We start from the raw sequence: 25,050 nt of genomic DNA on the forward strand, positions 1-25,050 counted from the left end.
CCCAAGGAAGGTACCTTTCGTGCAGCTGCGTGGCCGCAGTGCGCCTGCAGAGCTTAGAGCTTGCCACGCATCTGCTCTCGCTGTTCGACAGGTAGCAGAAGGCAAGGCGCGCGTTTTCCCACGTTTTCTCGACGACGAGAGCCGGTTGATGTGCATGTAAGCGTAGCATATGAAACAAGAATAGCACGAAGCATTGGTAGTCAGGTGCCAAAGTCGCAGTATGGCATCAGGTGGCGATCGTATGTTTCTGTGGCCACCACTGGTTTGCAGCAAAGTGAATACCGCTAACTGAAAGCACTCTGTTGTAGCCCCAGTGGCGCAATTGGTTAGCGCACGGTACTTATAAGGCAGTAGCCGTGAGCAATGCCGGGGTTGTGAGTTCGAGCCTCACCTGGGGCATACTTTTATTTCTTAGCAGCTGTCTCTGACAGCAACAGGAGGCTAGGTTTGAGATGTATCAGCTATTTGAGTAACATAATTGTGCATTCGAGACGCTAGCTGCGTCTTCCTCGGTAGTATAGTGGTTAGTATCCCCGCCTGTCACGCGGGAGACCGGGGTTCGATTCCCCGCCGGGGAGGCACATCCGATTTGTAATTGCTGCTCTATCACTCGCCGAACTTAGTGTAGGTCGTTTGCGGCTACTAGCACCATATCTCTCGCACACAGGCACCTGTCTACAGCGCATCCTCGGTAGTATAGTGGTTAGTATCCCCGCCTGTCACGCGGGAGACCGGGGTTCGATTCCCCGCCGGGGAGATGCGATTTTTATCTCACAACCCTGTTCGAGTGTTGCGCGTATGTGGGTCGTAAGAGCATTAACTTTGCGATCGTGGAGTGTAGTTGGCGCAAAATCTTAAAAAATGCTACAACTTAGGAAGTGGTTCTCGCATTCTTCACATTTCAGAATTGCGGGGTATGCTGTTAACGCTGTATCAAAGCACCCCAGCCGACGCTGTGGGCGTAATAATCGAGCTCGGCACAGTCCGCAAAAGAAATAATTTTAGCAGAGCGTGGTTTCGATCCACGGACCTCTGGGTTATGGGCCCAGCACGCTTCCACTGCGCCACTCTGCTGCCTGGGGTTGCGCCGGCTCTTCGCCACGTGACGTGGGACACTTGGAAAGTGTTGTCTGCGTCGCTTTCACACGCCTGTATTTAATTGCGTATCATCTCCTACAGCTCTCAGCTTGACTTGTCTCGACTTTGCTCGACTGACGCTACGCTGACGCTTGCAGGCAGCGATATTTACCACGATCGACTCGACATGCAGCTGCGAGATGCACAGGAGCAACAAAGCACTCCACGGTGCGGCGACATACGAAATCCACTGCCCAGCTACGCGTCGGCAACTAACAAAACGCCGACCCTGCCAGGATTCGAACCTGGAATCTTCTGATCCGTAGTCAGACGCGTTATCCGTTGCGCCACAGGGCCAGTGGCAGCATTTCTTTCTACGAGACAAGTGCAGTTCGCTAAGAAACGTGTTCTCCATGGCTGAGCAAGCTCCCAAGGAAGGTACCTTTCGTGCAGCTGCGTGGCCGCAGTGCGCCTGCAGAGCTTAGAGCTTGCCACGCATCTGCTCTCGCTGTTCGACAGGTAGCAGAAGGCAAGGCGCGCGTTTTCCCACGTTTTCTCGACGACGAGAGCCGGTTGATGTGCATGTAAGCGTAGCATATGAAACAAGAATAGCACGAAGCATTGGTAGTCAGGTGCCAAAGTCGCAGTATGGCATCAGGTGGCGATCGTATGTTTCTGTGGCCACCACTGGTTTGCAGCAAAGTGAATACCGCTAACTGAAAGCACTCTGTTGTAGCCCCAGTGGCGCAATTGGTTAGCGCACGGTACTTATAAGGCAGTAGCCGTGAGCAATGCCGGGGTTGTGAGTTCGAGCCTCACCTGGGGCATACTTTTATTTCTTAGCAGCTGTCTCTGACAGCAACAGGAGGCTAGGTTTGAGATGTATCAGCTATTTGAGTAACATAATTGTGCATTCGAGACGCTAGCTGCGTCTTCCTCGGTAGTATAGTGGTTAGTATCCCCGCCTGTCACGCGGGAGACCGGGGTTCGATTCCCCGCCGGGGAGGCACATCCGATTTGTAATTGCTGCTCTATCACTCGCCGAACTTAGTGTAGGTCGTTTGCGGCTACTAGCACCATATCTCTCGCACACAGGCACCTGTCTACAGCGCATCCTCGGTAGTATAGTGGTTAGTATCCCCGCCTGTCACGCGGGAGACCGGGGTTCGATTCCCCGCCGGGGAGATGCGATTTTTATCTCACAACCCTGTTCGAGTGTTGCGCGTATGTGGGTCGTAAGAGCATTAACTTTGCGATCGTGGAGTGTAGTTGGCGCAAAATCTTAAAAAATGCTACAACTTAGGAAGTGGTTCTCGCATTCTTCACATTTCAGAATTGCGGGGTATGCTGTTAACGCTGTATCAAAGCACCCCAGCCGACGCTGTGGGCGTAATAATCGAGCTCGGCACAGTCCGCAAAAGAAATAATTTTAGCAGAGCGTGGTTTCGATCCACGGACCTCTGGGTTATGGGCCCAGCACGCTTCCACTGCGCCACTCTGCTGCCTGGGGTTGCGCCGGCTCTTCGCCACGTGACGTGGGACACTTGGAAAGTGTTGTCTGCGTCGCTTTCACACGCCTGTATTTAATTGCGTATCATCTCCTACAGCTCTCAGCTTGACTTGTCTCGACTTTGCTCGACTGACGCTACGCTGACGCTTGCAGGCAGCGATATTTACCACGATCGACTCGACATGCAGCTGCGAGATGCACAGGAGCAACAAAGCACTCCACGGTGCGGCGACATACGAAATCCACTGCCCAGCTACGCGTCGGCAACTAACAAAACGCCGACCCTGCCAGGATTCGAACCTGGAATCTTCTGATCCGTAGTCAGACGCGTTATCCGTTGCGCCACAGGGCCAGTGGCAGCATTTCTTTCTACGAGACAAGTGCAGTTCGCTAAGAAACGTGTTCTCCATGGCTGAGCAAGCTCCCAAGGAAGGTACCTTTCGTGCAGCTGCGTGGCCGCAGTGCGCCTGCAGAGCTTAGAGCTTGCCACGCATCTGCTCTCGCTGTTCGACAGGTAGCAGAAGGCAAGGCGCGCGTTTTCCCACGTTTTCTCGACGACGAGAGCCGGTTGATGTGCATGTAAGCGTAGCATATGAAACAAGAATAGCACGAAGCATTGGTAGTCAGGTGCCAAAGTCGCAGTATGGCATCAGGTGGCGATCGTATGTTTCTGTGGCCACCACTGGTTTGCAGCAAAGTGAATACCGCTAACTGAAAGCACTCTGTTGTAGCCCCAGTGGCGCAATTGGTTAGCGCACGGTACTTATAAGGCAGTAGCCGTGAGCAATGCCGGGGTTGTGAGTTCGAGCCTCACCTGGGGCATACTTTTATTTCTTAGCAGCTGTCTCTGACAGCAACAGGAGGCTAGGTTTGAGATGTATCAGCTATTTGAGTAACATAATTGTGCATTCGAGACGCTAGCTGCGTCTTCCTCGGTAGTATAGTGGTTAGTATCCCCGCCTGTCACGCGGGAGACCGGGGTTCGATTCCCCGCCGGGGAGGCACATCCGATTTGTAATTGCTGCTCTATCACTCGCCGAACTTAGTGTAGGTCGTTTGCGGCTACTAGCACCATATCTCTCGCACACAGGCACCTGTCTACAGCGCATCCTCGGTAGTATAGTGGTTAGTATCCCCGCCTGTCACGTGGGAGACCGGGGTTCGATTCCCCGCCGGGGAGATGCGATTTTTATCTCACAACCCTGTTCTAGTGTTGCGCGTATGTGGGTCGTAAGAGCATTAACTTTGCGATCGTGGAGTGTAGTTGGCGCAAAATCTTAAAAAATGCTACAACTTAGGAAGTGGTTCTCGCATTCTTCACATTTCAGAATTGCGGGGTATGCTGTTAACGCTGTATCAAAGCACCCCAGCCGACGCTGTGGGCGTAATAATCGAGCTCGGCACAGTCCGCAAAAGAAATAATTTTAGCAGAGCGTGGTTTCGATCCACGGACCTCTGGGTTATGGGCCCAGCACGCTTCCACTGCGCCACTCTGCTGCCTGGGGTTGCGCCGGCTCTTCGCCACGTGACGTGGGACACTTGGAAAGTGTTGTCTGCGTCGCTTTCACACGCCTGTATTTAATTGCGTATCATCTCCTACAGCTCTCAGCTTGACTTGTCTCGACTTTGCTCGACTGACGCTACGCTGACGCTTGCAGGCAGCGATATTTACCACGATCGACTCGACATGCAGCTGCGAGATGCACAGGAGCAACAAAGCACTCCACGGTGCGGCGACATACGAAATCCACTGCCCAGCTACGCGTCGGCAACTAACAAAACGCCGACCCTGCCAGGATTCGAACCTGGAATCTTCTGATCCGTAGTCAGACGCGTTATCCGTTGCGCCACAGGGCCAGTGGCAGCATTTCTTTCTACGAGACAAGTGCAGTTCGCTAAGAAACGTGTTCTCCATGGCTGAGCAAGCTCCCAAGGAAGGTACCTTTCGTGCAGCTGCGTGGCCGCAGTGCGCCTGCAGAGCTTAGAGCTTGCCACGCATCTGCTCTCGCTGTTCGACAGGTAGCAGAAGGCAAGGCGCGCGTTTTCCCACGTTTTCTCGACGACGAGAGCCGGTTGATGTGCATGTAAGCGTAGCATATGAAACAAGAATAGCACGAAGCATTGGTAGTCAGGTGCCAAAGTCGCAGTATGGCATCAGGTGGCGATCGTATGTTTCTGTGGCCACCACTGGTTTGCAGCAAAGTGAATACCGCTAACTGAAAGCACTCTGTTGTAGCCCCAGTGGCGCAATTGGTTAGCGCACGGTACTTATAAGGCAGTAGCCGTGAGCAATGCCGGGGTTGTGAGTTCGAGCCTCACCTGGGGCATACTTTTATTTCTTAGCAGCTGTCTCTGACAGCAACAGGAGGCTAGGTTTGAGATGTATCAGCTATTTGAGTAACATAATTGTGCATTCGAGACGCTAGCTGCGTCTTCCTCGGTAGTATAGTGGTTAGTATCCCCGCCTGTCACGCGGGAGACCGGGGTTCGATTCCCCGCCGGGGAGGCACATCCGATTTGTAATTGCTGCTCTATCACTCGCCGAACTTAGTGTAGGTCGTTTGCGGCTACTAGCACCATATCTCTCGCACACAGGCACCTGTCTACAGCGCATCCTCGGTAGTATAGTGGTTAGTATCCCCGCCTGTCACGCGGGAGACCGGGGTTCGATTCCCCGCCGGGGAGATGCGATTTTTATCTCACAACCCTGTTCGAGTGTTGCGCGTATGTGGGTCGTAAGAGCATTAACTTTGCGATCGTGGAGTGTAGTTGGCGCAAAATCTTAAAAAATGCTACAACTTAGGAAGTGGTTCTCGCATTCTTCACATTTCAGAATTGCGGGGTATGCTGTTAACGCTGTATCAAAGCACCCCAGCCGACGCTGTGGGCGTAATAATCGAGCTCGGCACAGTCCGCAAAAGAAATAATTTTAGCAGAGCGTGGTTTCGATCCACGGACCTCTGGGTTATGGGCCCAGCACGCTTCCACTGCGCCACTCTGCTGCCTGGGGTTGCGCCGGCTCTTCGCCACGTGACGTGGGACACTTGGAAAGTGTTGTCTGCGTCGCTTTCACACGCCTGTATTTAATTGCGTATCATCTCCTACAGCTCTCAGCTTGACTTGTCTCGACTTTGCTCGACTGACGCTACGCTGACGCTTGCAGGCAGCGATATTTACCACGATCGACTCGACATGCAGCTGCGAGATGCACAGGAGCAACAAAGCACTCCACGGTGCGGCGACATACGAAATCCACTGCCCAGCTACGCGTCGGCAACTAACAAAACGCCGACCCTGCCAGGATTCGAACCTGGAATCTTCTGATCCGTAGTCAGACGCGTTATCCGTTGCGCCACAGGGCCAGTGGCAGCATTTCTTTCTACGAGACAAGTGCAGTTCGCTAAGAAACGTGTTCTCCATGGCTGAGCAAGCTCCCAAGGAAGGTACCTTTCGTGCAGCTGCGTGGCCGCAGTGCGCCTGCAGAGCTTAGAGCTTGCCACGCATCTGCTCTCGCTGTTCGACAGGTAGCAGAAGGCAAGGCGCGCGTTTTCCCACGTTTTCTCGACGACGAGAGCCGGTTGATGTGCATGTAAGCGTAGCATATGAAACAAGAATAGCACGAAGCATTGGTAGTCAGGTGCCAAAGTCGCAGTATGGCATCAGGTGGCGATCGTATGTTTCTGTGGCCACCACTGGTTTGCAGCAAAGTGAATACCGCTAACTGAAAGCACTCTGTTGTAGCCCCAGTGGCGCAATTGGTTAGCGCACGGTACTTATAAGGCAGTAGCCGTGAGCAATGCCGGGGTTGTGAGTTCGAGCCTCACCTGGGGCATACTTTTATTTCTTAGCAGCTGTCTCTGACAGCAACAGGAGGCTAGGTTTGAGATGTATCAGCTATTTGAGTAACATAATTGTGCATTCGAGACGCTAGCTGCGTCTTCCTCGGTAGTATAGTGGTTAGTATCCCCGCCTGTCACGCGGGAGACCGGGGTTCGATTCCCCGCCGGGGAGGCACATCCGATTTGTAATTGCTGCTCTATCACTCGCCGAACTTAGTGTAGGTCGTTTGCGGCTACTAGCACCATATCTCTCGCACACAGGCACCTGTCTACAGCGCATCCTCGGTAGTATAGTGGTTAGTATCCCCGCCTGTCACGTGGGAGACCGGGGTTCGATTCCCCGCCGGGGAGATGCGATTTTTATCTCACAACCCTGTTCTAGTGTTGCGCGTATGTGGGTCGTAAGAGCATTAACTTTGCGATCGTGGAGTGTAGTTGGCGCAAAATCTTAAAAAATGCTACAACTTAGGAAGTGGTTCTCGCATTCTTCACATTTCAGAATTGCGGGGTATGCTGTTAACGCTGTATCAAAGCACCCCAGCCGACGCTGTGGGCGTAATAATCGAGCTCGGCACAGTCCGCAAAAGAAATAATTTTAGCAGAGCGTGGTTTCGATCCACGGACCTCTGGGTTATGGGCCCAGCACGCTTCCACTGCGCCACTCTGCTGCCTGGGGTTGCGCCGGCTCTTCGCCACGTGACGTGGGACACTTGGAAAGTGTTGTCTGCGTCGCTTTCACACGCCTGTATTTAATTGCGTATCATCTCCTACAGCTCTCAGCTTGACTTGTCTCGACTTTGCTCGACTGACGCTACGCTGACGCTTGCAGGCAGCGATATTTACCACGATCGACTCGACATGCAGCTGCGAGATGCACAGGAGCAACAAAGCACTCCACGGTGCGGCGACATACGAAATCCACTGCCCAGCTACGCGTCGGCAACTAACAAAACGCCGACCCTGCCAGGATTCGAACCTGGAATCTTCTGATCCGTAGTCAGACGCGTTATCCGTTGCGCCACAGGGCCAGTGGCAGCATTTCTTTCTACGAGACAAGTGCAGTTCGCTAAGAAACGTGTTCTCCATGGCTGAGCAAGCTCCCAAGGAAGGTACCTTTCGTGCAGCTGCGTGGCCGCAGTGCGCCTGCAGAGCTTAGAGCTTGCCACGCATCTGCTCTCGCTGTTCGACAGGTAGCAGAAGGCAAGGCGCGCGTTTTCCCACGTTTTCTCGACGACGAGAGCCGGTTGATGTGCATGTAAGCGTAGCATATGAAACAAGAATAGCACGAAGCATTGGTAGTCAGGTGCCAAAGTCGCAGTATGGCATCAGGTGGCGATCGTATGTTTCTGTGGCCACCACTGGTTTGCAGCAAAGTGAATACCGCTAACTGAAAGCACTCTGTTGTAGCCCCAGTGGCGCAATTGGTTAGCGCACGGTACTTATAAGGCAGTAGCCGTGAGCAATGCCGGGGTTGTGAGTTCGAGCCTCACCTGGGGCATACTTTTATTTCTTAGCAGCTGTCTCTGACAGCAACAGGAGGCTAGGTTTGAGATGTATCAGCTATTTGAGTAACATAATTGTGCATTCGAGACGCTAGCTGCGTCTTCCTCGGTAGTATAGTGGTTAGTATCCCCGCCTGTCACGCGGGAGACCGGAGTTCGATTCCCCGCCGGGGAGGCACATCCGATTTGTAATTGCTGCTCTATCACTCGCCGAACTTAGTGTAGGTCGTTTGCGGCTACTAGCACCATATCTCTCGCACACAGGCACCTGTCTACAGCGCATCCTCGGTAGTATAGTGGTTAGTATCCCCGCCTGTCACGTGGGAGACCGGGGTTCGATTCCCCGCCGGGGAGATGCGATTTTTATCTCACAACCCTGTTCTAGTGTTGCGCGTATGTGGGTCGTAAGAGCATTAACTTTGCGATCGTGGAGTGTAGTTGGCGCAAAATCTTAAAAAATGCTACAACTTAGGAAGTGGTTCTCGCATTCTTCACATTTCAGAATTGCGGGGTATGCTGTTAACGCTGTATCAAAGCACCCCAGCCGACGCTGTGGGCGTAATAATCGAGCTCGGCACAGTCCGCAAAAGAAATAATTTTAGCAGAGCGTGGTTTCGATCCACGGACCTCTGGGTTATGGGCCCAGCACGCTTCCACTGCGCCACTCTGCTGCCTGGGGTTGCGCCGGCTCTTCGCCACGTGACGTGGGACACTTGGAAAGTGTTGTCTGCGTCGCTTTCACACGCCTGTATTTAATTGCGTATCATCTCCTACAGCTCTCAGCTTGACTTGTCTCGACTTTGCTCGACTGACGCTACGCTGACGCTTGCAGGCAGCGATATTTACCACGATCGACTCGACATGCAGCTGCGAGATGCACAGGAGCAACAAAGCACTCCACGGTGCGGCGACATACGAAATCCACTGCCCAGCTACGCGTCGGCAACTAACAAAACGCCGACCCTGCCAGGATTCGAACCTGGAATCTTCTGATCCGTAGTCAGACGCGTCATCCGTTGCGCCACAGGGCCAGTGGCAGCATTTCTTTCTACGAGACAAGTGCAGTTCGCTAAGAAACGTGTTCTCCATGGCTGAGCAAGCTCCCAAGGAAGGTACCTTTCGTGCAGCTGCGTGGCCGCAGTGCGCCTGCAGAGCTTAGAGCTTGCCACGCATCTGCTCTCGCTGTTCGACAGGTAGCAGAAGGCAAGGCGCGCGTTTTCCCACGTTTTCTCGACGACGAGAGCCGGTTGATGTGCATGTAAGCGTAGCATATGAAACAAGAATAGCACGAAGCATTGGTAGTCAGGTGCCAAAGTCGCAGTATGGCATCAGGTGGCGATCGTATGTTTCTGTGGCCACCACTGGTTTGCAGCAAAGTGAATACCGCTAACTGAAAGCACTCTGTTGTAGCCCCAGTGGCGCAATTGGTTAGCGCACGGTACTTATAAGGCAGTAGCCGTGAGCAATGCCGGGGTTGTGAGTTCGAGCCTCACCTGGGGCATACTTTTATTTCTTAGCAGCTGTCTCTGACAGCAACAGGAGGCTAGGTTTGAGATGTATCAGCTATTTGAGTAACATAATTGTGCATTCGAGACGCTAGCTGCGTCTTCCTCGGTAGTATAGTGGTTAGTATCCCCGCCTGTCACGCGGGAGACCGGGGTTCGATTCCCCGCCGGGGAGGCACATCCGATTTGTAATTGCTGCTCTATCACTCGCCGAACTTAGTGTAGGTCGTTTGCGGCTACTAGCACCATATCTCTCGCACACAGGCACCTGTCTACAGCGCATCCTCGGTAGTATAGTGGTTAGTATCCCCGCCTGTCACGTGGGAGACCGGGGTTCGATTCCCCGCCGGGGAGATGCGATTTTTATCTCACAACCCTGTTCTAGTGTTGCGCGTATGTGGGTCGTAAGAGCATTAACTTTGCGATCGTGGAGTGTAGTTGGCGCAAAATCTTAAAAAATGCTACAACTTAGGAAGTGGTTCTCGCATTCTTCACATTTCAGAATTGCGGGGTATGCTGTTAACGCTGTATCAAAGCACCCCAGCCGACGCTGTGGGCGTAATAATCGAGCTCGGCACAGTCCGCAAAAGAAATAATTTTAGCAGAGCGTGGTTTCGATCCACGGACCTCTGGGTTATGGGCCCAGCACGCTTCCACTGCGCCACTCTGCTGCCTGGGGTTGCGCCGGCTCTTCGCCACGTGACGTGGGACACTTGGAAAGTGTTGTCTGCGTCGCTTTCACACGCCTGTATTTAATTGCGTATCATCTCCTACAGCTCTCAGCTTGACTTGTCTCGACTTTGCTCGACTGACGCTACGCTGACGCTTGCAGGCAGCGATATTTACCACGATCGACTCGACATGCAGCTGCGAGATGCACAGGAGCAACAAAGCACTCCACGGTGCGGCGACATACGAAATCCACTGCCCAGCTACGCGTCGGCAACTAACAAAACGCCGACCCTGCCAGGATTCGAACCTGGAATCTTCTGATCCGTAGTCAGACGCGTTATCCGTTGCGCCACAGGGCCAGTGGCAGCATTTCTTTCTACGAGACAAGTGCAGTTCGCTAAGAAACGTGTTCTCCATGGCTGAGCAAGCTCCCAAGGAAGGTACCTTTCGTGCAGCTGCGTGGCCGCAGTGCGCCTGCAGAGCTTAGAGCTTGCCACGCATCTGCTCTCGCTGTTCGACAGGTAGCAGAAGGCAAGGCGCGCGTTTTCCCACGTTTTCTCGACGACGAGAGCCGGTTGATGTGCATGTAAGCGTAGCATATGAAACAAGAATAGCACGAAGCATTGGTAGTCAGGTGCCAAAGTCGCAGTATGGCATCAGGTGGCGATCGTATGTTTCTGTGGCCACCACTGGTTTGCAGCAAAGTGAATACCGCTAACTGAAAGCACTCTGTTGTAGCCCCAGTGGCGCAATTGGTTAGCGCACGGTACTTATAAGGCAGTAGCCGTGAGCAATGCCGGGGTTGTGAGTTCGAGCCTCACCTGGGGCATACTTTTATTTCTTAGCAGCTGTCTCTGACAGCAACAGGAGGCTAGGTTTGAGATGTATCAGCTATTTGAGTAACATAATTGTGCATTCGAGACGCTAGCTGCGTCTTCCTCGGTAGTATAGTGGTTAGTATCCCCGCCTGTCACGCGGGAGACCGGGGTTCGATTCCCCGCCGGGGAGGCACATCCGATTTGTAATTGCTGCTCTATCACTCGCCGAACTTAGTGTAGGTCGTTTGCGGCTACTAGCACCATATCTCTCGCACACAGGCACCTGTCTACAGCGCATCCTCGGTAGTATAGTGGTTAGTATCCCCGCCTGTCACGCGGGAGACCGGGGTTCGATTCCCCGCCGGGGAGATGCGATTTTTATCTCACAACCCTGTTCGAGTGTTGCGCGTATGTGGGTCGTAAGAGCATTAACTTTGCGATCGTGGAGTGTAGTTGGCGCAAAATCTTAAAAAATGCTACAACTTAGGAAGTGGTTCTCGCATTCTTCACATTTCAGAATTGCGGGGTATGCTGTTAACGCTGTATCAAAGCACCCCAGCCGACGCTGTGGGCGTAATAATCGAGCTCGGCACAGTCCGCAAAAGAAATAATTTTAGCAGAGCGTGGTTTCGATCCACGGACCTCTGGGTTATGGGCCCAGCACGCTTCCACTGCGCCACTCTGCTGCCTGGGGTTGCGCCGGCTCTTCGCCACGTGACGTGGGACACTTGGAAAGTGTTGTCTGCGTCGCTTTCACACGCCTGTATTTAATTGCGTATCATCTCCTACAGCTCTCAGCTTGACTTGTCTCGACTTTGCTCGACTGACGCTACGCTGACGCTTGCAGGCAGCGATATTTACCACGATCGACTCGACATGCAGCTGCGAGATGCACAGGAGCAACAAAGCACTCCACGGTGCGGCGACATACGAAATCCACTGCCCAGCTACGCGTCGGCAACTAACAAAACGCCGACCCTGCCAGGATTCGAACCTGGAATCTTCTGATCCGTAGTCAGACGCGTTATCCGTTGCGCCACAGGGCCAGTGGCAGCATTTCTTTCTACGAGACAAGTGCAGTTCGCTAAGAAACGTGTTCTCCATGGCTGAGCAAGCTCCCAAGGAAGGTACCTTTCGTGCAGCTGCGTGGCCGCAGTGCGCCTGCAGAGCTTAGAGCTTGCCACGCATCTGCTCTCGCTGTTCGACAGGTAGCAGAAGGCAAGGCGCGCGTTTTCCCACGTTTTCTCGACGACGAGAGCCGGTTGATGTGCATGTAAGCGTAGCATATGAAACAAGAATAGCACGAAGCATTGGTAGTCAGGTGCCAAAGTCGCAGTATGGCATCAGGTGGCGATCGTATGTTTCTGTGGCCACCACTGGTTTGCAGCAAAGTGAATACCGCTAACTGAAAGCACTCTGTTGTAGCCCCAGTGGCGCAATTGGTTAGCGCACGGTACTTATAAGGCAGTAGCCGTGAGCAATGCCGGGGTTGTGAGTTCGAGCCTCACCTGGGGCATACTTTTATTTCTTAGCAGCTGTCTCTGACAGCAACAGGAGGCTAGGTTTGAGATGTATCAGCTATTTGAGTAACATAATTGTGCATTCGAGACGCTAGCTGCGTCTTCCTCGGTAGTATAGTGGTTAGTATCCCCGCCTGTCACGCGGGAGACCGGAGTTCGATTCCCCGCCGGGGAGGCACATCCGATTTGTAATTGCTGCTCTATCACTCGCCGAACTTAGTGTAGGTCGTTTGCGGCTACTAGCACCATATCTCTCGCACACAGGCACCTGTCTACAGCGCATCCTCGGTAGTGTAGTGGTTAGTATCCCCGCCTGTCACGTGGGAGACCGGGGTTCGATTCCCCGCCGGGGAGATGCGATTTTTATCTCACAACCCTGTTCTAGTGTTGCGCGTATGTGGGTCGTAAGAGCATTAACTTTGCGATCGTGGAGTGTAGTTGGCGCAAAATCTTAAAAAATGCTACAACTTAGGAAGTGGTTCTCGCATTCTTCACATTTCAGAATTGCGGGGTATGCTGTTAACGCTGTATCAAAGCACCCCAGCCGACGCTGTGGGCGTAATAATCGAGCTCGGCACAGTCCGCAAAAGAAATAATTTTAGCAGAGCGTGGTTTCGATCCACGGACCTCTGGGTTATGGGCCCAGCACGCTTCCACTGCGCCACTCTGCTGCCTGGGGTTGCGCCGGCTCTTCGCCACGTGACGTGGGACACTTGGAAAGTGTTGTCTGCGTCGCTTTCACACGCCTGTATTTAATTGCGTATCATCTCCTACAGCTCTCAGCTTGACTTGTCTCGACTTTGCTCGACTGACGCTACGCTGACGCTTGCAGGCAGCGATATTTACCACGATCGACTCGACATGCAGCTGCGAGATGCACAGGAGCAACAAAGCACTCCACGGTGCGGCGACATACGAAATCCACTGCCCAGCTACGCGTCGGCAACTAACAAAACGCCGACCCTGCCAGGATTCGAACCTGGAATCTTCTGATCCGTAGTCAGACGCGTCATCCGTTGCGCCACAGGGCCAGTGGCAGCATTTCTTTCTACGAGACAAGTGCAGTTCGCTAAGAAACGTGTTCTCCATGGCTGAGCAAGCTCCCAAGGAAGGTACCTTTCGTGCAGCTGCGTGGCCGCAGTGCGCCTGCAGAGCTTAGAGCTTGCCACGCATCTGCTCTCGCTGTTCGACAGGTAGCAGAAGGCAAGGCGCGCGTTTTCCCACGTTTTCTCGACGACGAGAGCCGGTTGATGTGCATGTAAGCGTAGCATATGAAACAAGAATAGCACGAAGCATTGGTAGTCAGGTGCCAAAGTCGCAGTATGGCATCAGGTGGCGATCGTATGTTTCTGTGGCCACCACTGGTTTGCAGCAAAGTGAATACCGCTAACTGAAAGCACTCTGTTGTAGCCCCAGTGGCGCAATTGGTTAGCGCACGGTACTTATAAGGCAGTAGCCGTGAGCAATGCCGGGGTTGTGAGTTCGAGCCTCACCTGGGGCATACTTTTATTTCTTAGCAGCTGTCTCTGACAGCAACAGGAGGCTAGGTTTGAGATGTATCAGCTATTTGAGTAACATAATTGTGCATTCGAGACGCTAGCTGCGTCTTCCTCGGTAGTATAGTGGTTAGTATCCCCGCCTGTCACGCGGGAGACCGGGGTTCGATTCCCCGCCGGGGAGGCACATCCGATTTGTAATTGCTGCTCTATCACTCGCCGAACTTAGTGTAGGTCGTTTGCGGCTACTAGCACCATATCTCTCGCACACAGGCACCTGTCTACAGCGCATCCTCGGTAGTATAGTGGTTAGTATCCCCGCCTGTCACGTGGGAGACCGGGGTTCGATTCCCCGCCGGGGAGATGCGATTTTTATCTCACAACCCTGTTCTAGTGTTGCGCGTATGTGGGTCGTAAGAGCATTAACTTTGCGATCGTGGAGTGTAGTTGGCGCAAAATCTTAAAAAATGCTACAACTTAGGAAGTGGTTCTCGCATTCTTCACATTTCAGAATTGCGGGGTATGCTGTTAACGCTGTATCAAAGCACCCCAGCCGACGCTGTGGGCGTAATAATCGAGCTCGGCACAGTCCGCAAAAGAAATAATTTTAGCAGAGCGTGGTTTCGATCCACGGACCTCTGGGTTATGGGCCCAGCACGCTTCCACTGCGCCACTCTGCTGCCTGGGGTTGCGCCGGCTCTTCGCCACGTGACGTGGGACACTTGGAAAGTGTTGTCTGCGTCGCTTTCACACGCCTGTATTTAATTGCGTATCATCTCCTACAGCTCTCAGCTTGACTTGTCTCGACTTTGCTCGACTGACGCTACGCTGACGCTTGCAGGCAGCGATATTTACCACGATCGACTCGACATGCAGCTGCGAGATGCACAGGAGCAACAAAGCACTCCACGGTGCGGCGACATACGAAATCCACTGCCCAGCTACGCGTCGGCAACTAACAAAACGCCGACCCTGCCAGGATTCGAACCTGGAATCTTCTGATCCGTAGTCAGACGCGTTATCCGTTGCGCCACAGGGCCAGTGGCAGCATTTCTTTCTACGAGACAAGTGCAGTTCGCTAAGAAACGTGTTCTCCATGGCTGAGCAAGCTCCCAAGGAAGGTACCTTTCGTGCAGCTGCGTGGCCGCAGTGCGCCTGCAGAGCTTAGAGCTTGCCACGCATCTGCTCTCGCTGTTCGACAGGTAGCAGAAGGCAAGGCGCGCGTTTTCCCACGTTTTCTCGACGACGAGAGCCGGTTGATGTGCATGTAAGCGTAGCATATGAAACAAGAATAGCACGAAGCATTGGTAGTCAGGTGCCAAAGTCGCAGTATGGCATCAGGTGGCGATCGTATGTTTCTGTGGCCACCACTGGTTTGCAGCAAAGTGAATACCGCTAACTGAAAGCACTCTGTTGTAGCCCCAGTGGCGCAATTGGTTAGCGCACGGTACTTATAAGGCAGTAGCCGTGAGCAATGCCGGGGTTGTGAGTTCGAGCCTCACCTGGGGCATACTTTTATTTCTTAGCAGCTGTCTCTGACAGCAACAGGAGGCTAGGTTTGAGATGTATCAGCTATTTGAGTAACATAATTGTGCATTCGAGACGCTAGCTGCGTCTTCCTCGGTAGTATAGTGGTTAGTATCCCCGCCTGTCACGCGGGAGACCGGGGTTCGATTCCCCGCCGGGGAGGCACATCCGATTTGTAATTGCTGCTCTATCACTCGCCGAACTTAGTGTAGGTCGTTTGCGGCTACTAGCACCATATCTCTCGCACACAGGCACCTGTCTACAGCGCATCCTCGGTAGTATAGTGGTTAGTATCCCCGCCTGTCACGCGGGAGACCGGGGTTCGATTCCCCGCCGGGGAGATGCGATTTTTATCTCACAACCCTGTTCGAGTGTTGCGCGTATGTGGGTCGTAAGAGCATTAACTTTGCGATCGTGGAGTGTAGTTGGCGCAAAATCTTAAAAAATGCTACAACTTAGGAAGTGGTTCTCGCATTCTTCACATTTCAGAATTGCGGGGTATGCTGTTAACGCTGTATCAAAGCACCCCAGCCGACGCTGTGGGCGTAATAATCGAGCTCGGCACAGTCCGCAAAAGAAATAATTTTAGCAGAGCGTGGTTTCGATCCACGGACCTCTGGGTTATGTGCCCAGCACGCTTCCACTGCGCCACTCTGCTGCCTGGGGTTGCGCCGGCTCTTCGCCACGTGACGTGGGACACTTGGAAAGTGTTGTCTGCGTCGCTTTCACACGCCTGTATTTAATTGCGTATCATCTCCTACAGCTCTCAGCTTGACTTGTCTCGACTTTGCTCGACTGACGCTACGCTGACGCTTGCAGGCAGCGATATTTACCACGATCGACTCGACATGCAGCTGCGAGATGCACAGGAGCAACAAAGCACTCCACGGTGCGGCGACATACGAAATCCACTGCCCAGCTACGCGTCGGCAACTAACAAAACGCCGACCCTGCCAGGATTCGAACCTGGAATCTTCTGATCCGTAGTCAGACGCGTTATCCGTTGCGCCACAGGGCCAGTGGCAGCATTTCTTTCTACGAGACAAGTGCAATTCGCTAAGAAACGTGTTCTCCATGGCTGAGCAAGCTCCCAAGGAAGGTACCTTTCGTGCAGCTGCGTGGCCGCAGTGCGCCTGCAGAGCTTAGAGCTTGCCACGCATCTGCTCTCGCTGTTCGACAGGTAGCAGAAGGCAAGGCGCGCGTTTTCCCACGTTTTCTCGACGACGAGAGCCGGTTGATGTGCATGTAAGCGTAGCATATGAAACAAGAATAGCACGAAGCATTGGTAGTCAGGTGCCAAAGTCGCAGTATGGCATCAGGTGGCGATCGTATGTTTCTGTGGCCACCACTGGTTTGCAGCAAAGTGAATACCGCTAACTGAAAGCACTCTGTTGTAGCCCCAGTGGCGCAATTGGTTAGCGCACGGTACTTATAAGGCAGTAGCCGTGAGCAATGCCGGGGTTGTGAGTTCGAGCCTCACCTGGGGCATACTTTTATTTCTTAGCAGCTGTCTCTGACAGCAACAGGAGGCTAGGTTTGAGATGTATCAGCTATTTGAGTAACATAATTGTGCATTCGAGACGCTAGCTGCGTCTTCCTCGGTAGTATAGTGGTTAGTATCCCCGCCTGTCACGCGGGAGACCGGGGTTCGATTCCCCGCCGGGGAGGCACATCCGATTTGTAATTGCTGCTCTATCACTCGCCGAACTTAGTGTAGGTCGTTTGCGGCTACTAGCACCATATCTCTCGCACACAGGCACCTGTCTACAGCGCATCCTCGGTAGTATAGTGGTTAGTATCCCCGCCTGTCACGCGGGAGACCGGGGTTCGATTCCCCGCCGGGGAGATGCGATTTTTATCTCACAACCCTGTTCTAGTGTTGCGCGTATGTGGGTCGTAAGAGCATTAACTTTGCGATCGTGGAGTGTAGTTGGCGCAAAATCTTAAAAAATGCTACAACTTAGGAAGTGGTTCTCGCATTCTTCACATTTCAGAATTGCGGGGTATGCTGTTAACGCTGTATCAAAGCACCCCAGCCGACGCTGTGGGCGTAATAATCGAGCTCGGCACAGTCCGCAAAAGAAATAATTTTAGCAGAGCGTGGTTTCGATCCACGGACCTCTGGGTTATGGGCCCAGCACGCTTCCACTGCGCCACTCTGCTGCCTGGGGTTGCGCCGGCTCTTCGCCACGTGACGTGGGACACTTGGAAAGTGTTGTCTGCGTCGCTTTCACACGCCTGTATTTAATTGCGTATCATCTCCTACAGCTCTCAGCTTGACTTGTCTCGACTTTGCTCGACTGACGCTACGCTGACGCTTGCAGGCAGCGATATTTACCACGATCGACTCGACATGCAGCTGCGAGATGCACAGGAGCAACAAAGCACTCCACGGTGCGGCGACATACGAAATCCACTGCCCAGCTACGCGTCGGCAACTAACAAAACGCCGACCCTGCCAGGATTCGAACCTGGAATCTTCTGATCCGTAGTCAGACGCGTTATCCGTTGCGCCACAGGGCCAGTGGCAGCATTTCTTTCTACGAGACAAGTGCAGTTCGCTAAGAAACGTGTTCTCCATGGCTGAGCAAGCTCCCAAGGAAGGTACCTTTCGTGCAGCTGCGTGGCCGCAGTGCGCCTGCAGAGCTTAGAGCTTGCCACGCATCTGCTCTCGCTGTTCGACAGGTAGCAGAAGGCAAGGCGCGCGTTTTCCCACGTTTTCTCGACGACGAGAGCCGGTTGATGTGCATGTAAGCGTAGCATATGAAACAAGAATAGCACGAAGCATTGGTAGTCAGGTGCCAAAGTCGCAGTATGGCATCAGGTGGCGATCGTATGTTTCTGTGGCCACCACTGGTTTGCAGCAAAGTGAATACCGCTAACTGAAAGCACTCTGTTGTAGCCCCAGTGGCGCAATTGGTTAGCGCACGGTACTTATAAGGCAGTAGCCGTGAGCAATGCCGGGGTTGTGAGTTCGAGCCTCACCTGGGGCATACTTTTATTTCTTAGCAGCTGTCTCTGACAGCAACAGGAGGCTAGGTTTGAGATGTATCAGCTATTTGAGTAACATAATTGTGCATTCGAGACGCTAGCTGCGTCTTCCTCGGTAGTATAGTGGTTAGTATCCCCGCCTGTCACGCGGGAGACCGGGGTTCGATTCCCCGCCGGGGAGGCACATCCGATTTGTAATTGCTGCTCTATCACTCGCCGAACTTAGTGTAGGTCGTTTGCGGCTACTAGCACCATATCTCTCGCACACAGGCACCTGTCTACAGCGCATCCTCGGTAGTATAGTGGTTAGTATCCCCGCCTGTCACGCGGGAGACCGGGGTTCGATTCCCCGCCGGGGAGATGCGATTTTTATCTCACAACCCTGTTCGAGTGTTGCGCGTATGTGGGTCGTAAGAGCATTAACTTTGCGATCGTGGAGTGTAGTTGGCGCAAAATCTTAAAAAATGCTACAACTTAGGAAGTGGTTCTCGCATTCTTCACATTTCAGAATTGCGGGGTATGCTGTTAACGCTGTATCAAAGCACCCCAGCCGACGCTGTGGGCGTAATAATCGAGCTCGGCACAGTCCGCAAAAGAAATAATTTTAGCAGAGCGTGGTTTCGATCCACGGACCTCTGGGTTATGTGCCCAGCACGCTTCCACTGCGCCACTCTGCTGCCTGGGGTTGCGCCGGCTCTTCGCCACGTGACGTGGGACACTTGGAAAGTGTTGTCTGCGTCGCTTTCACACGCCTGTATTTAATTGCGTATCATCTCCTACAGCTCTCAGCTTGACTTGTCTCGACTTTGCTCGACTGACGCTACGCTGACGCTTGCAGGCAGCGATATTTACCACGATCGACTCGACATGCAGCTGCGAGATGCACAGGAGCAACAAAGCACTCCACGGTGCGGCGACATACGAAATCCACTGCCCAGCTACGCGTCGGCAACTAACAAAACGCCGACCCTGCCAGGATTCGAACCTGGAATCTTCTGATCCGTAGTCAGACGCGTTATCCGTTGCGCCACAGGGCCAGTGGCAGCATTTCTTTCTACGAGACAAGTGCAATTCGCTAAGAAACGTGTTCTCCATGGCTGAGCAAGCTCCCAAGGAAGGTACCTTTCGTGCAGCTGCGTGGCCGCAGTGCGCCTGCAGAGCTTAGAGCTTGCCACGCATCTGCTCTCGCTGTTCGACAGGTAGCAGAAGGCAAGGCGCGCGTTTTCCCACGTTTTCTCGACGACGAGAGCCGGTTGATGTGCATGTAAGCGTAGCATATGAAACAAGAATAGCACGAAGCATTGGTAGTCAGGTGCCAAAGTCGCAGTATGGCATCAGGTGGCGATCGTATGTTTCTGTGGCCACCACTGGTTTGCAGCAAAGTGAATACCGCTAACTGAAAGCACTCTGTTGTAGCCCCAGTGGCGCAATTGGTTAGCGCACGGTACTTATAAGGCAGTAGCCGTGAGCAATGCCGGGGTTGTGAGTTCGAGCCTCACCTGGGGCATACTTTTATTTCTTAGCAGCTGTCTCTGACAGCAACAGGAGGCTAGGTTTGAGATGTATCAGCTATTTGAGTAACATAATTGTGCATTCGAGACGCTAGCTGCGTCTTCCTCGGTAGTATAGTGGTTAGTATCCCCGCCTGTCACGCGGGAGACCGGGGTTCGATTCCCCGCCGGGGAGGCACATCCGATTTGTAATTGCTGCTCTATCACTCGCCGAACTTAGTGTAGGTCGTTTGCGGCTACTAGCACCATATCTCTCGCACACAGGCACCTGTCTACAGCGCATCCTCGGTAGTATAGTGGTTAGTATCCCCGCCTGTCACGCGGGAGACCGGGGTTCGATTCCCCGCCGGGGAGATGCGATTTTTATCTCACAACCCTGTTCGAGTGTTGCGCGTATGTGGGTCGTAAGAGCATTAACTTTGCGATCGTGGAGTGTAGTTGGCGCAAAATCTTAAAAAATGCTACAACTTAGGAAGTGGTTCTCGCATTCTTCACATTTCAGAATTGCGGGGTATGCTGTTAACGCTGTATCAAAGCACCCCAGCCGACGCTGTGGGCGTAATAATCGAGCTCGGCACAGTCCGCAAAAGAAATAATTTTAGCAGAGCGTGGTTTCGATCCACGGACCTCTGGGTTATGGGCCCAGCACGCTTCCACTGCGCCACTCTGCTGCCTGGGGTTGCGCCGGCTCTTCGCCACGTGACGTGGGACACTTGGAAAGTGTTGTCTGCGTCGCTTTCACACGCCTGTATTTAATTGCGTATCATCTCCTACAGCTCTCAGCTTGACTTGTCTCGACTTTGCTCGACTGACGCTACGCTGACGCTTGCAGGCAGCGATATTTACCACGATCGACTCGACATGCAGCTGCGAGATGCACAGGAGCAACAAAGCACTCCACGGTGCGGCGACATACGAAATCCACTGCCCAGCTACGCGTCGGCAACTAACAAAACGCCGACCCTGCCAGGATTCGAACCTGGAATCTTCTGATCCGTAGTCAGACGCGTTATCCGTTGCGCCACAGGGCCAGTGGCAGCATTTCTTTCTACGAGACAAGTGCAGTTCGCTAAGAAACGTGTTCTCCATGGCTGAGCAAGCTCCCAAGGAAGGTACCTTTCGTGCAGCTGCGTGGCCGCAGTGCGCCTGCAGAGCTTAGAGCTTGCCACGCATCTGCTCTCGCTGTTCGACAGGTAGCAGAAGGCAAGGCGCGCGTTTTCCCACGTTTTCTCGACGACGAGAGCCGGTTGATGTGCATGTAAGCGTAGCATATGAAACAAGAATAGCACGAAGCATTGGTAGTCAGGTGCCAAAGTCGCAGTATGGCATCAGGTGGCGATCGTATGTTTCTGTGGCCACCACTGGTTTGCAGCAAAGTGAATACCGCTAACTGAAAGCACTCTGTTGTAGCCCCAGTGGCGCAATTGGTTAGCGCACGGTACTTATAAGGCAGTAGCCGTGAGCAATGCCGGGGTTGTGAGTTCGAGCCTCACCTGGGGCATACTTTTATTTCTTAGCAGCTGTCTCTGACAGCAACAGGAGGCTAGGTTTGAGATGTATCAGCTATTTGAGTAACATAATTGTGCATTCGAGACGCTAGCTGCGTCTTCCTCGGTAGTATAGTGGTTAGTATCCCCGCCTGTCACGCGGGAGACCGGGGTTCGATTCCCCGCCGGGGAGGCACATCCGATTTGTAATTGCTGCTCTATCACTCGCCGAACTTAGTGTAGGTCGTTTGCGGCTACTAGCACCATATCTCTCGCACACAGGCACCTGTCTACAGCGCATCCTCGGTAGTATAGTGGTTAGTATCCCCGCCTGTCACGCGGGAGACCGGGGTTCGATTCCCCGCCAGGGAGATGCGATTTTTATCTCACAACCCTGTTCGAGTGTTGCGCGTATGTGGGTCGTAAGAGCATTAACTTTGCGATCGTGGAGTGTAGTTGGCGCAAAATCTTAAAAAATGCTACAACTTAGGAAGTGGTTCTCGCATTCTTCACATTTCAGAATTGCGGGGTATGCTGTTAACGCTGTATCAAAGCACCCCAGCCGACGCTGTGGGCGTAATAATCGAGCTCGGCACAGTCCGCAAAAGAAATAATTTTAGCAGAGCGTGGTTTCGATCCACGGACCTCTGGGTTATGGGCCCAGCACGCTTCCACTGCGCCACTCTGCTGCCTGGGGTTGCGCCGGCTCTTCGCCACGTGACGTGGGACACTTGGAAAGTGTTGTCTGCGTCGCTTTCACACGCCTGTATTTAATTGCGTATCATCTCCTACAGCTCTCAGCTTGACTTGTCTCGACTTTGCTCGACTGACGCTACGCTGACGCTTGCAGGCAGCGATATTTACCACGATCGACTCGACATGCAGCTGCGAGATGCACAGGAGCAACAAAGCACTCCACGGTGCGGCGACATACGAAATCCACTGCCCAGCTACGCGTCGGCAACTAACAAAACGCCGACCCTGCCAGGATTCGAACCTGGAATCTTCTGATCCGCAGTCAGACGCGTTATCCGTTGCGCCACAGGGCCAGTGGCAGCATTTCTTTCTACGAGACAAGTGCAATTCGCTAAGAAACGTGTTCTCCATGGCTGAGCAAGCTCCCAAGGAAGGTACCTTTCGTGCAGCTGCGTGGCCGCAGTGCGCCTGCAGAGCTTAGAGCTTGCCACGCATCTGCTCTCGCTGTTCGACAGGTAGCAGAAGGCAAGGCGCGCGTTTTCCCACGTTTTCTCGACGACGAGAGCCGGTTGATGTGCATGTAAGCGTAGCATATGAAACAAGAATAGCACGAAGCATTGGTAGTCAGGTGCCAAAGTCGCAGTATGGCATCAGGTGGCGATCGTATGTTTCTGTGGCCACCACTGGTTTGCAGCAAAGTGAATACCGCTAACTGAAAGCACTCTGTTGTAGCCCCAGTGGCGCAATTGGTTAGCGCACGGTACTTATAAGGCAGTAGCCGTGAGCAATGCCGGGGTTGTGAGTTCGAGCCTCACCTGGGGCATACTTTTATTTCTTAGCAGCTGTCTCTGACAGCAACAGGAGGCTAGGTTTGAGATGTATCAGCTATTTGAGTAACATAATTGTGCATTCGAGACGCTAGCTGCGTCTTCCTCGGTAGTATAGTGGTTAGTATCCCCGCCTGTCACGCGGGAGACCGGGGTTCGATTCCCCGCCGGGGAGGCACATCCGATTTGTAATTGCTGCTCTATCACTCGCCGAACTTAGTGTAGGTCGTTTGCGGCTACTAGCACCATATCTCTCGCACACAGGCACCTGTCTACAGCGCATCCTCGGTAGTATAGTGGTTAGTATCCCCGCCTGTCACGCGGGAGACCGGGGTTCGATTCCCCGCCGGGGAGATGCGATTTTTATCTCACAACCCTGTTCGAGTGTTGCGCGTATGTGGGTCGTAAGAGCATTAACTTTGCGATCGTGGAGTGTAGTTGGCGCAAAATCTTAAAAAATGCTACAACTTAGGAAGTGGTTCTCGCATTCTTCACATTTCAGAATTGCGGGGTATGCTGTTAACGCTGTATCAAAGCACCCCAGCCGACGCTGTGGGCGTAATAATCGAGCTCGGCACAGTCCGCAAAAGAAATAATTTTAGCAGAGCGTGGTTTCGATCCACGGACCTCTGGGTTATGGGCCCAGCACGCTTCCACTGCGCCACTCTGCTGCCTGGGGTTGCGCCGGCTCTTCGCCACGTGACGTGGGACACTTGGAAAGTGTTGTCTGCGTCGCTTTCACACGCCTGTATTTAATTGCGTATCATCTCCTACAGCTCTCAGCTTGACTTGTCTCGACTTTGCTCGACTGACGCTACGCTGACGCTTGCAGGCAGCGATATTTACCACGATCGACTCGACATGCAGCTGCGAGATGCACAGGAGCAACAAAGCACTCCACGGTGCGGCGACATACGAAATCCACTGCCCAGCTACGCGTCGGCAACTAACAAAACGCCGACCCTGCCAGGATTCGAACCTGGAATCTTCTGATCCGTAGTCAGACGCGTTATCCGTTGCGCCACAGGGCCAGTGGCAGCATTTCTTTCTACGAGACAAGTGCAGTTCGCTAAGAAACGTGTTCTCCATGGCTGAGCAAGCTCCCAAGGAAGGTACCTTTCGTGCAGCTGCGTGGCCGCAGTGCGCCTGCAGAGCTTAGAGCTTGCCACGCATCTGCTCTCGCTGTTCGACAGGTAGCAGAAGGCAAGGCGCGCGTTTTCCCACGTTTTCTCGACGACGAGAGCCGGTTGATGTGCATGTAAGCGTAGCATATGAAACAAGAATAGCACGAAGCATTGGTAGTCAGGTGCCAAAGTCGCAGTATGGCATCAGGTGGCGATCGTATGTTTCTGTGGCCACCACTGGTTTGCAGCAAAGTGAATACCGCTAACTGAAAGCACTCTGTTGTAGCCCCAGTATTCTGGCTCTAGCTGCCGACGCGTACGGACGTGCCGCCGTTTGCTGCGCGTAGTCAGTGCTTCGCCAGTGTTTACATTGCGTTTCGGTGTCCTTGTTTTTTGTGATTTTTCTTCGTGTGTAACTTGTGATTATTCTGCCTACTGTGTTCCGTTGTGTGTTTTCTACCAACGTTCATTTATCGTTTGTGGAGTTTTCGGTAATTACCGGAATCTCCCCTTGATTTCTGCATACCATGGCTACAACTGTGAGGAAGAATACGCTGGTTTTTGCGTTCGCCAAGGACACCCGACGTGTTCAGCCGACTGCTCTGGAAATTCATGATTGGCTTGATCAGGTACTTGGCATTAATTCTGATATGGTGCATACCACTCAGCTAGACACTGACAACTACTGTGTTTTCGTAAAATTTTTGAGCCCCGTTTCGGTAGATAAGATTATTGGAAAATTCGGGTATCATGTGGAATTTTTGCATAGAGACGGCACTACAAGTAAAGTAGCTATTAGGAGAGCTGATGCTCTTTATAGATCTGTGCGGGTGTTAAATTTACCTATCGAGATAGATAATGAGAAAATCAAGGTTGCCCTGTCTCAATATGGTGAGGTTAAGGATATAGTTAACGAACGGTGGTCGAAGCAATTTAAAATTCAGAGCT

The 25,050-nt window shown here is 53.0% G+C and overlaps 78 non-coding genes across 78 annotated transcripts; 48 read left to right on the forward strand and 30 right to left on the reverse strand.

Moving 5' to 3' along the window:
* The first annotated feature begins 307 nt into the window (after positions 1-307).
* Trnai-uau lies at positions 308-399 on the forward strand. The gene is given in 2 exon segments: positions 308-345; positions 364-399. It is a non-coding gene; the product is annotated as a tRNA-Ile (tRNA).
* A 107-nt stretch (positions 400-506) lies between these two features.
* Positions 507-578, forward strand: Trnad-guc. The gene has a single exon. It is a non-coding gene; the product is annotated as a tRNA-Asp (tRNA).
* A 107-nt stretch (positions 579-685) lies between these two features.
* On the forward strand, positions 686-757 carry Trnad-guc. The gene has a single exon. It is a non-coding gene; the product is annotated as a tRNA-Asp (tRNA).
* Positions 758-1,002: 245 nt separating this feature from the next.
* Positions 1,003-1,074, reverse strand: Trnam-cau. Its single transcript has one exon. It is a non-coding gene; the product is annotated as a tRNA-Met (tRNA).
* A 287-nt stretch (positions 1,075-1,361) lies between these two features.
* Positions 1,362-1,434, reverse strand: Trnar-acg. Its single transcript has one exon. It is a non-coding gene; the product is annotated as a tRNA-Arg (tRNA).
* A 378-nt stretch (positions 1,435-1,812) lies between these two features.
* Positions 1,813-1,904, forward strand: Trnai-uau. The gene is given in 2 exon segments: positions 1,813-1,850; positions 1,869-1,904. It is a non-coding gene; the product is annotated as a tRNA-Ile (tRNA).
* A 107-nt stretch (positions 1,905-2,011) lies between these two features.
* Positions 2,012-2,083, forward strand: Trnad-guc. The gene has a single exon. It is a non-coding gene; the product is annotated as a tRNA-Asp (tRNA).
* Positions 2,084-2,190: 107 nt separating this feature from the next.
* On the forward strand, positions 2,191-2,262 carry Trnad-guc. Its single transcript has one exon. It is a non-coding gene; the product is annotated as a tRNA-Asp (tRNA).
* Positions 2,263-2,507: 245 nt separating this feature from the next.
* On the reverse strand, positions 2,508-2,579 carry Trnam-cau. The gene has a single exon. It is a non-coding gene; the product is annotated as a tRNA-Met (tRNA).
* A 287-nt stretch (positions 2,580-2,866) lies between these two features.
* Trnar-acg lies at positions 2,867-2,939 on the reverse strand. Its single transcript has one exon. It is a non-coding gene; the product is annotated as a tRNA-Arg (tRNA).
* A 378-nt stretch (positions 2,940-3,317) lies between these two features.
* On the forward strand, positions 3,318-3,409 carry Trnai-uau. Its single transcript is given in 2 exon segments — positions 3,318-3,355; positions 3,374-3,409. It is a non-coding gene; the product is annotated as a tRNA-Ile (tRNA).
* Positions 3,410-3,516: 107 nt separating this feature from the next.
* On the forward strand, positions 3,517-3,588 carry Trnad-guc. The gene has a single exon. It is a non-coding gene; the product is annotated as a tRNA-Asp (tRNA).
* A 107-nt stretch (positions 3,589-3,695) lies between these two features.
* Trnad-guc lies at positions 3,696-3,767 on the forward strand. Its single transcript has one exon. It is a non-coding gene; the product is annotated as a tRNA-Asp (tRNA).
* Positions 3,768-4,012: 245 nt separating this feature from the next.
* Positions 4,013-4,084, reverse strand: Trnam-cau. The gene has a single exon. It is a non-coding gene; the product is annotated as a tRNA-Met (tRNA).
* Positions 4,085-4,371: 287 nt separating this feature from the next.
* Positions 4,372-4,444, reverse strand: Trnar-acg. The gene has a single exon. It is a non-coding gene; the product is annotated as a tRNA-Arg (tRNA).
* A 378-nt stretch (positions 4,445-4,822) lies between these two features.
* Positions 4,823-4,914, forward strand: Trnai-uau. The gene is given in 2 exon segments: positions 4,823-4,860; positions 4,879-4,914. It is a non-coding gene; the product is annotated as a tRNA-Ile (tRNA).
* Positions 4,915-5,021: 107 nt separating this feature from the next.
* On the forward strand, positions 5,022-5,093 carry Trnad-guc. Its single transcript has one exon. It is a non-coding gene; the product is annotated as a tRNA-Asp (tRNA).
* Positions 5,094-5,200: 107 nt separating this feature from the next.
* Positions 5,201-5,272, forward strand: Trnad-guc. Its single transcript has one exon. It is a non-coding gene; the product is annotated as a tRNA-Asp (tRNA).
* Positions 5,273-5,517: 245 nt separating this feature from the next.
* On the reverse strand, positions 5,518-5,589 carry Trnam-cau. Its single transcript has one exon. It is a non-coding gene; the product is annotated as a tRNA-Met (tRNA).
* Positions 5,590-5,876: 287 nt separating this feature from the next.
* On the reverse strand, positions 5,877-5,949 carry Trnar-acg. The gene has a single exon. It is a non-coding gene; the product is annotated as a tRNA-Arg (tRNA).
* A 378-nt stretch (positions 5,950-6,327) lies between these two features.
* Positions 6,328-6,419, forward strand: Trnai-uau. The gene is given in 2 exon segments: positions 6,328-6,365; positions 6,384-6,419. It is a non-coding gene; the product is annotated as a tRNA-Ile (tRNA).
* Positions 6,420-6,526: 107 nt separating this feature from the next.
* Positions 6,527-6,598, forward strand: Trnad-guc. The gene has a single exon. It is a non-coding gene; the product is annotated as a tRNA-Asp (tRNA).
* Positions 6,599-6,705: 107 nt separating this feature from the next.
* Trnad-guc lies at positions 6,706-6,777 on the forward strand. The gene has a single exon. It is a non-coding gene; the product is annotated as a tRNA-Asp (tRNA).
* A 245-nt stretch (positions 6,778-7,022) lies between these two features.
* On the reverse strand, positions 7,023-7,094 carry Trnam-cau. The gene has a single exon. It is a non-coding gene; the product is annotated as a tRNA-Met (tRNA).
* Positions 7,095-7,381: 287 nt separating this feature from the next.
* Positions 7,382-7,454, reverse strand: Trnar-acg. The gene has a single exon. It is a non-coding gene; the product is annotated as a tRNA-Arg (tRNA).
* Positions 7,455-7,832: 378 nt separating this feature from the next.
* Positions 7,833-7,924, forward strand: Trnai-uau. Its single transcript is given in 2 exon segments — positions 7,833-7,870; positions 7,889-7,924. It is a non-coding gene; the product is annotated as a tRNA-Ile (tRNA).
* Positions 7,925-8,031: 107 nt separating this feature from the next.
* Positions 8,032-8,103, forward strand: Trnad-guc. The gene has a single exon. It is a non-coding gene; the product is annotated as a tRNA-Asp (tRNA).
* Positions 8,104-8,210: 107 nt separating this feature from the next.
* Positions 8,211-8,282, forward strand: Trnad-guc. The gene has a single exon. It is a non-coding gene; the product is annotated as a tRNA-Asp (tRNA).
* A 245-nt stretch (positions 8,283-8,527) lies between these two features.
* On the reverse strand, positions 8,528-8,599 carry Trnam-cau. The gene has a single exon. It is a non-coding gene; the product is annotated as a tRNA-Met (tRNA).
* A 287-nt stretch (positions 8,600-8,886) lies between these two features.
* On the reverse strand, positions 8,887-8,959 carry Trnar-acg. The gene has a single exon. It is a non-coding gene; the product is annotated as a tRNA-Arg (tRNA).
* A 378-nt stretch (positions 8,960-9,337) lies between these two features.
* Positions 9,338-9,429, forward strand: Trnai-uau. The gene is given in 2 exon segments: positions 9,338-9,375; positions 9,394-9,429. It is a non-coding gene; the product is annotated as a tRNA-Ile (tRNA).
* Positions 9,430-9,536: 107 nt separating this feature from the next.
* Positions 9,537-9,608, forward strand: Trnad-guc. Its single transcript has one exon. It is a non-coding gene; the product is annotated as a tRNA-Asp (tRNA).
* Positions 9,609-9,715: 107 nt separating this feature from the next.
* On the forward strand, positions 9,716-9,787 carry Trnad-guc. Its single transcript has one exon. It is a non-coding gene; the product is annotated as a tRNA-Asp (tRNA).
* Positions 9,788-10,032: 245 nt separating this feature from the next.
* On the reverse strand, positions 10,033-10,104 carry Trnam-cau. Its single transcript has one exon. It is a non-coding gene; the product is annotated as a tRNA-Met (tRNA).
* A 287-nt stretch (positions 10,105-10,391) lies between these two features.
* Positions 10,392-10,464, reverse strand: Trnar-acg. The gene has a single exon. It is a non-coding gene; the product is annotated as a tRNA-Arg (tRNA).
* A 378-nt stretch (positions 10,465-10,842) lies between these two features.
* Positions 10,843-10,934, forward strand: Trnai-uau. Its single transcript is given in 2 exon segments — positions 10,843-10,880; positions 10,899-10,934. It is a non-coding gene; the product is annotated as a tRNA-Ile (tRNA).
* A 107-nt stretch (positions 10,935-11,041) lies between these two features.
* On the forward strand, positions 11,042-11,113 carry Trnad-guc. The gene has a single exon. It is a non-coding gene; the product is annotated as a tRNA-Asp (tRNA).
* A 107-nt stretch (positions 11,114-11,220) lies between these two features.
* Trnad-guc lies at positions 11,221-11,292 on the forward strand. The gene has a single exon. It is a non-coding gene; the product is annotated as a tRNA-Asp (tRNA).
* Positions 11,293-11,537: 245 nt separating this feature from the next.
* Positions 11,538-11,609, reverse strand: Trnam-cau. The gene has a single exon. It is a non-coding gene; the product is annotated as a tRNA-Met (tRNA).
* A 287-nt stretch (positions 11,610-11,896) lies between these two features.
* Positions 11,897-11,969, reverse strand: Trnar-acg. The gene has a single exon. It is a non-coding gene; the product is annotated as a tRNA-Arg (tRNA).
* A 378-nt stretch (positions 11,970-12,347) lies between these two features.
* Trnai-uau lies at positions 12,348-12,439 on the forward strand. The gene is given in 2 exon segments: positions 12,348-12,385; positions 12,404-12,439. It is a non-coding gene; the product is annotated as a tRNA-Ile (tRNA).
* A 107-nt stretch (positions 12,440-12,546) lies between these two features.
* Trnad-guc lies at positions 12,547-12,618 on the forward strand. Its single transcript has one exon. It is a non-coding gene; the product is annotated as a tRNA-Asp (tRNA).
* Positions 12,619-12,725: 107 nt separating this feature from the next.
* Positions 12,726-12,797, forward strand: Trnad-guc. The gene has a single exon. It is a non-coding gene; the product is annotated as a tRNA-Asp (tRNA).
* Positions 12,798-13,042: 245 nt separating this feature from the next.
* Trnam-cau lies at positions 13,043-13,114 on the reverse strand. The gene has a single exon. It is a non-coding gene; the product is annotated as a tRNA-Met (tRNA).
* A 287-nt stretch (positions 13,115-13,401) lies between these two features.
* Trnar-acg lies at positions 13,402-13,474 on the reverse strand. The gene has a single exon. It is a non-coding gene; the product is annotated as a tRNA-Arg (tRNA).
* Positions 13,475-13,852: 378 nt separating this feature from the next.
* Positions 13,853-13,944, forward strand: Trnai-uau. Its single transcript is given in 2 exon segments — positions 13,853-13,890; positions 13,909-13,944. It is a non-coding gene; the product is annotated as a tRNA-Ile (tRNA).
* A 107-nt stretch (positions 13,945-14,051) lies between these two features.
* On the forward strand, positions 14,052-14,123 carry Trnad-guc. Its single transcript has one exon. It is a non-coding gene; the product is annotated as a tRNA-Asp (tRNA).
* A 107-nt stretch (positions 14,124-14,230) lies between these two features.
* Trnad-guc lies at positions 14,231-14,302 on the forward strand. Its single transcript has one exon. It is a non-coding gene; the product is annotated as a tRNA-Asp (tRNA).
* A 245-nt stretch (positions 14,303-14,547) lies between these two features.
* Trnam-cau lies at positions 14,548-14,619 on the reverse strand. The gene has a single exon. It is a non-coding gene; the product is annotated as a tRNA-Met (tRNA).
* A 287-nt stretch (positions 14,620-14,906) lies between these two features.
* On the reverse strand, positions 14,907-14,979 carry Trnar-acg. Its single transcript has one exon. It is a non-coding gene; the product is annotated as a tRNA-Arg (tRNA).
* Positions 14,980-15,357: 378 nt separating this feature from the next.
* On the forward strand, positions 15,358-15,449 carry Trnai-uau. The gene is given in 2 exon segments: positions 15,358-15,395; positions 15,414-15,449. It is a non-coding gene; the product is annotated as a tRNA-Ile (tRNA).
* Positions 15,450-15,556: 107 nt separating this feature from the next.
* On the forward strand, positions 15,557-15,628 carry Trnad-guc. The gene has a single exon. It is a non-coding gene; the product is annotated as a tRNA-Asp (tRNA).
* A 107-nt stretch (positions 15,629-15,735) lies between these two features.
* Positions 15,736-15,807, forward strand: Trnad-guc. The gene has a single exon. It is a non-coding gene; the product is annotated as a tRNA-Asp (tRNA).
* A 604-nt stretch (positions 15,808-16,411) lies between these two features.
* Trnar-acg lies at positions 16,412-16,484 on the reverse strand. The gene has a single exon. It is a non-coding gene; the product is annotated as a tRNA-Arg (tRNA).
* A 378-nt stretch (positions 16,485-16,862) lies between these two features.
* Positions 16,863-16,954, forward strand: Trnai-uau. Its single transcript is given in 2 exon segments — positions 16,863-16,900; positions 16,919-16,954. It is a non-coding gene; the product is annotated as a tRNA-Ile (tRNA).
* A 107-nt stretch (positions 16,955-17,061) lies between these two features.
* Positions 17,062-17,133, forward strand: Trnad-guc. Its single transcript has one exon. It is a non-coding gene; the product is annotated as a tRNA-Asp (tRNA).
* A 107-nt stretch (positions 17,134-17,240) lies between these two features.
* On the forward strand, positions 17,241-17,312 carry Trnad-guc. Its single transcript has one exon. It is a non-coding gene; the product is annotated as a tRNA-Asp (tRNA).
* Positions 17,313-17,557: 245 nt separating this feature from the next.
* Positions 17,558-17,629, reverse strand: Trnam-cau. The gene has a single exon. It is a non-coding gene; the product is annotated as a tRNA-Met (tRNA).
* Positions 17,630-17,916: 287 nt separating this feature from the next.
* Trnar-acg lies at positions 17,917-17,989 on the reverse strand. The gene has a single exon. It is a non-coding gene; the product is annotated as a tRNA-Arg (tRNA).
* A 378-nt stretch (positions 17,990-18,367) lies between these two features.
* Trnai-uau lies at positions 18,368-18,459 on the forward strand. The gene is given in 2 exon segments: positions 18,368-18,405; positions 18,424-18,459. It is a non-coding gene; the product is annotated as a tRNA-Ile (tRNA).
* A 107-nt stretch (positions 18,460-18,566) lies between these two features.
* On the forward strand, positions 18,567-18,638 carry Trnad-guc. The gene has a single exon. It is a non-coding gene; the product is annotated as a tRNA-Asp (tRNA).
* Positions 18,639-18,745: 107 nt separating this feature from the next.
* On the forward strand, positions 18,746-18,817 carry Trnad-guc. Its single transcript has one exon. It is a non-coding gene; the product is annotated as a tRNA-Asp (tRNA).
* A 604-nt stretch (positions 18,818-19,421) lies between these two features.
* Trnar-acg lies at positions 19,422-19,494 on the reverse strand. The gene has a single exon. It is a non-coding gene; the product is annotated as a tRNA-Arg (tRNA).
* A 378-nt stretch (positions 19,495-19,872) lies between these two features.
* Trnai-uau lies at positions 19,873-19,964 on the forward strand. The gene is given in 2 exon segments: positions 19,873-19,910; positions 19,929-19,964. It is a non-coding gene; the product is annotated as a tRNA-Ile (tRNA).
* A 107-nt stretch (positions 19,965-20,071) lies between these two features.
* Trnad-guc lies at positions 20,072-20,143 on the forward strand. Its single transcript has one exon. It is a non-coding gene; the product is annotated as a tRNA-Asp (tRNA).
* Positions 20,144-20,250: 107 nt separating this feature from the next.
* Trnad-guc lies at positions 20,251-20,322 on the forward strand. The gene has a single exon. It is a non-coding gene; the product is annotated as a tRNA-Asp (tRNA).
* Positions 20,323-20,567: 245 nt separating this feature from the next.
* Positions 20,568-20,639, reverse strand: Trnam-cau. The gene has a single exon. It is a non-coding gene; the product is annotated as a tRNA-Met (tRNA).
* Positions 20,640-20,926: 287 nt separating this feature from the next.
* Positions 20,927-20,999, reverse strand: Trnar-acg. The gene has a single exon. It is a non-coding gene; the product is annotated as a tRNA-Arg (tRNA).
* Positions 21,000-21,377: 378 nt separating this feature from the next.
* On the forward strand, positions 21,378-21,469 carry Trnai-uau. The gene is given in 2 exon segments: positions 21,378-21,415; positions 21,434-21,469. It is a non-coding gene; the product is annotated as a tRNA-Ile (tRNA).
* Positions 21,470-21,576: 107 nt separating this feature from the next.
* Positions 21,577-21,648, forward strand: Trnad-guc. The gene has a single exon. It is a non-coding gene; the product is annotated as a tRNA-Asp (tRNA).
* Positions 21,649-21,755: 107 nt separating this feature from the next.
* On the forward strand, positions 21,756-21,827 carry Trnad-guc. The gene has a single exon. It is a non-coding gene; the product is annotated as a tRNA-Asp (tRNA).
* Positions 21,828-22,072: 245 nt separating this feature from the next.
* Trnam-cau lies at positions 22,073-22,144 on the reverse strand. Its single transcript has one exon. It is a non-coding gene; the product is annotated as a tRNA-Met (tRNA).
* Positions 22,145-22,431: 287 nt separating this feature from the next.
* On the reverse strand, positions 22,432-22,504 carry Trnar-gcg. The gene has a single exon. It is a non-coding gene; the product is annotated as a tRNA-Arg (tRNA).
* Positions 22,505-22,882: 378 nt separating this feature from the next.
* Trnai-uau lies at positions 22,883-22,974 on the forward strand. The gene is given in 2 exon segments: positions 22,883-22,920; positions 22,939-22,974. It is a non-coding gene; the product is annotated as a tRNA-Ile (tRNA).
* Positions 22,975-23,081: 107 nt separating this feature from the next.
* On the forward strand, positions 23,082-23,153 carry Trnad-guc. Its single transcript has one exon. It is a non-coding gene; the product is annotated as a tRNA-Asp (tRNA).
* A 107-nt stretch (positions 23,154-23,260) lies between these two features.
* On the forward strand, positions 23,261-23,332 carry Trnad-guc. The gene has a single exon. It is a non-coding gene; the product is annotated as a tRNA-Asp (tRNA).
* Positions 23,333-23,577: 245 nt separating this feature from the next.
* Trnam-cau lies at positions 23,578-23,649 on the reverse strand. Its single transcript has one exon. It is a non-coding gene; the product is annotated as a tRNA-Met (tRNA).
* Positions 23,650-23,936: 287 nt separating this feature from the next.
* Positions 23,937-24,009, reverse strand: Trnar-acg. Its single transcript has one exon. It is a non-coding gene; the product is annotated as a tRNA-Arg (tRNA).
* Positions 24,010-25,050: the final 1,041 nt, after the last annotated feature.

The sequence above is a fragment of the Schistocerca americana genome, chromosome 8, assembly GCF_021461395.2.
Source record: "Schistocerca americana isolate TAMUIC-IGC-003095 chromosome 8, iqSchAmer2.1, whole genome shotgun sequence".
Taxonomy (NCBI): Eukaryota; Metazoa; Arthropoda; class Insecta; order Orthoptera; family Acrididae; genus Schistocerca; species Schistocerca americana.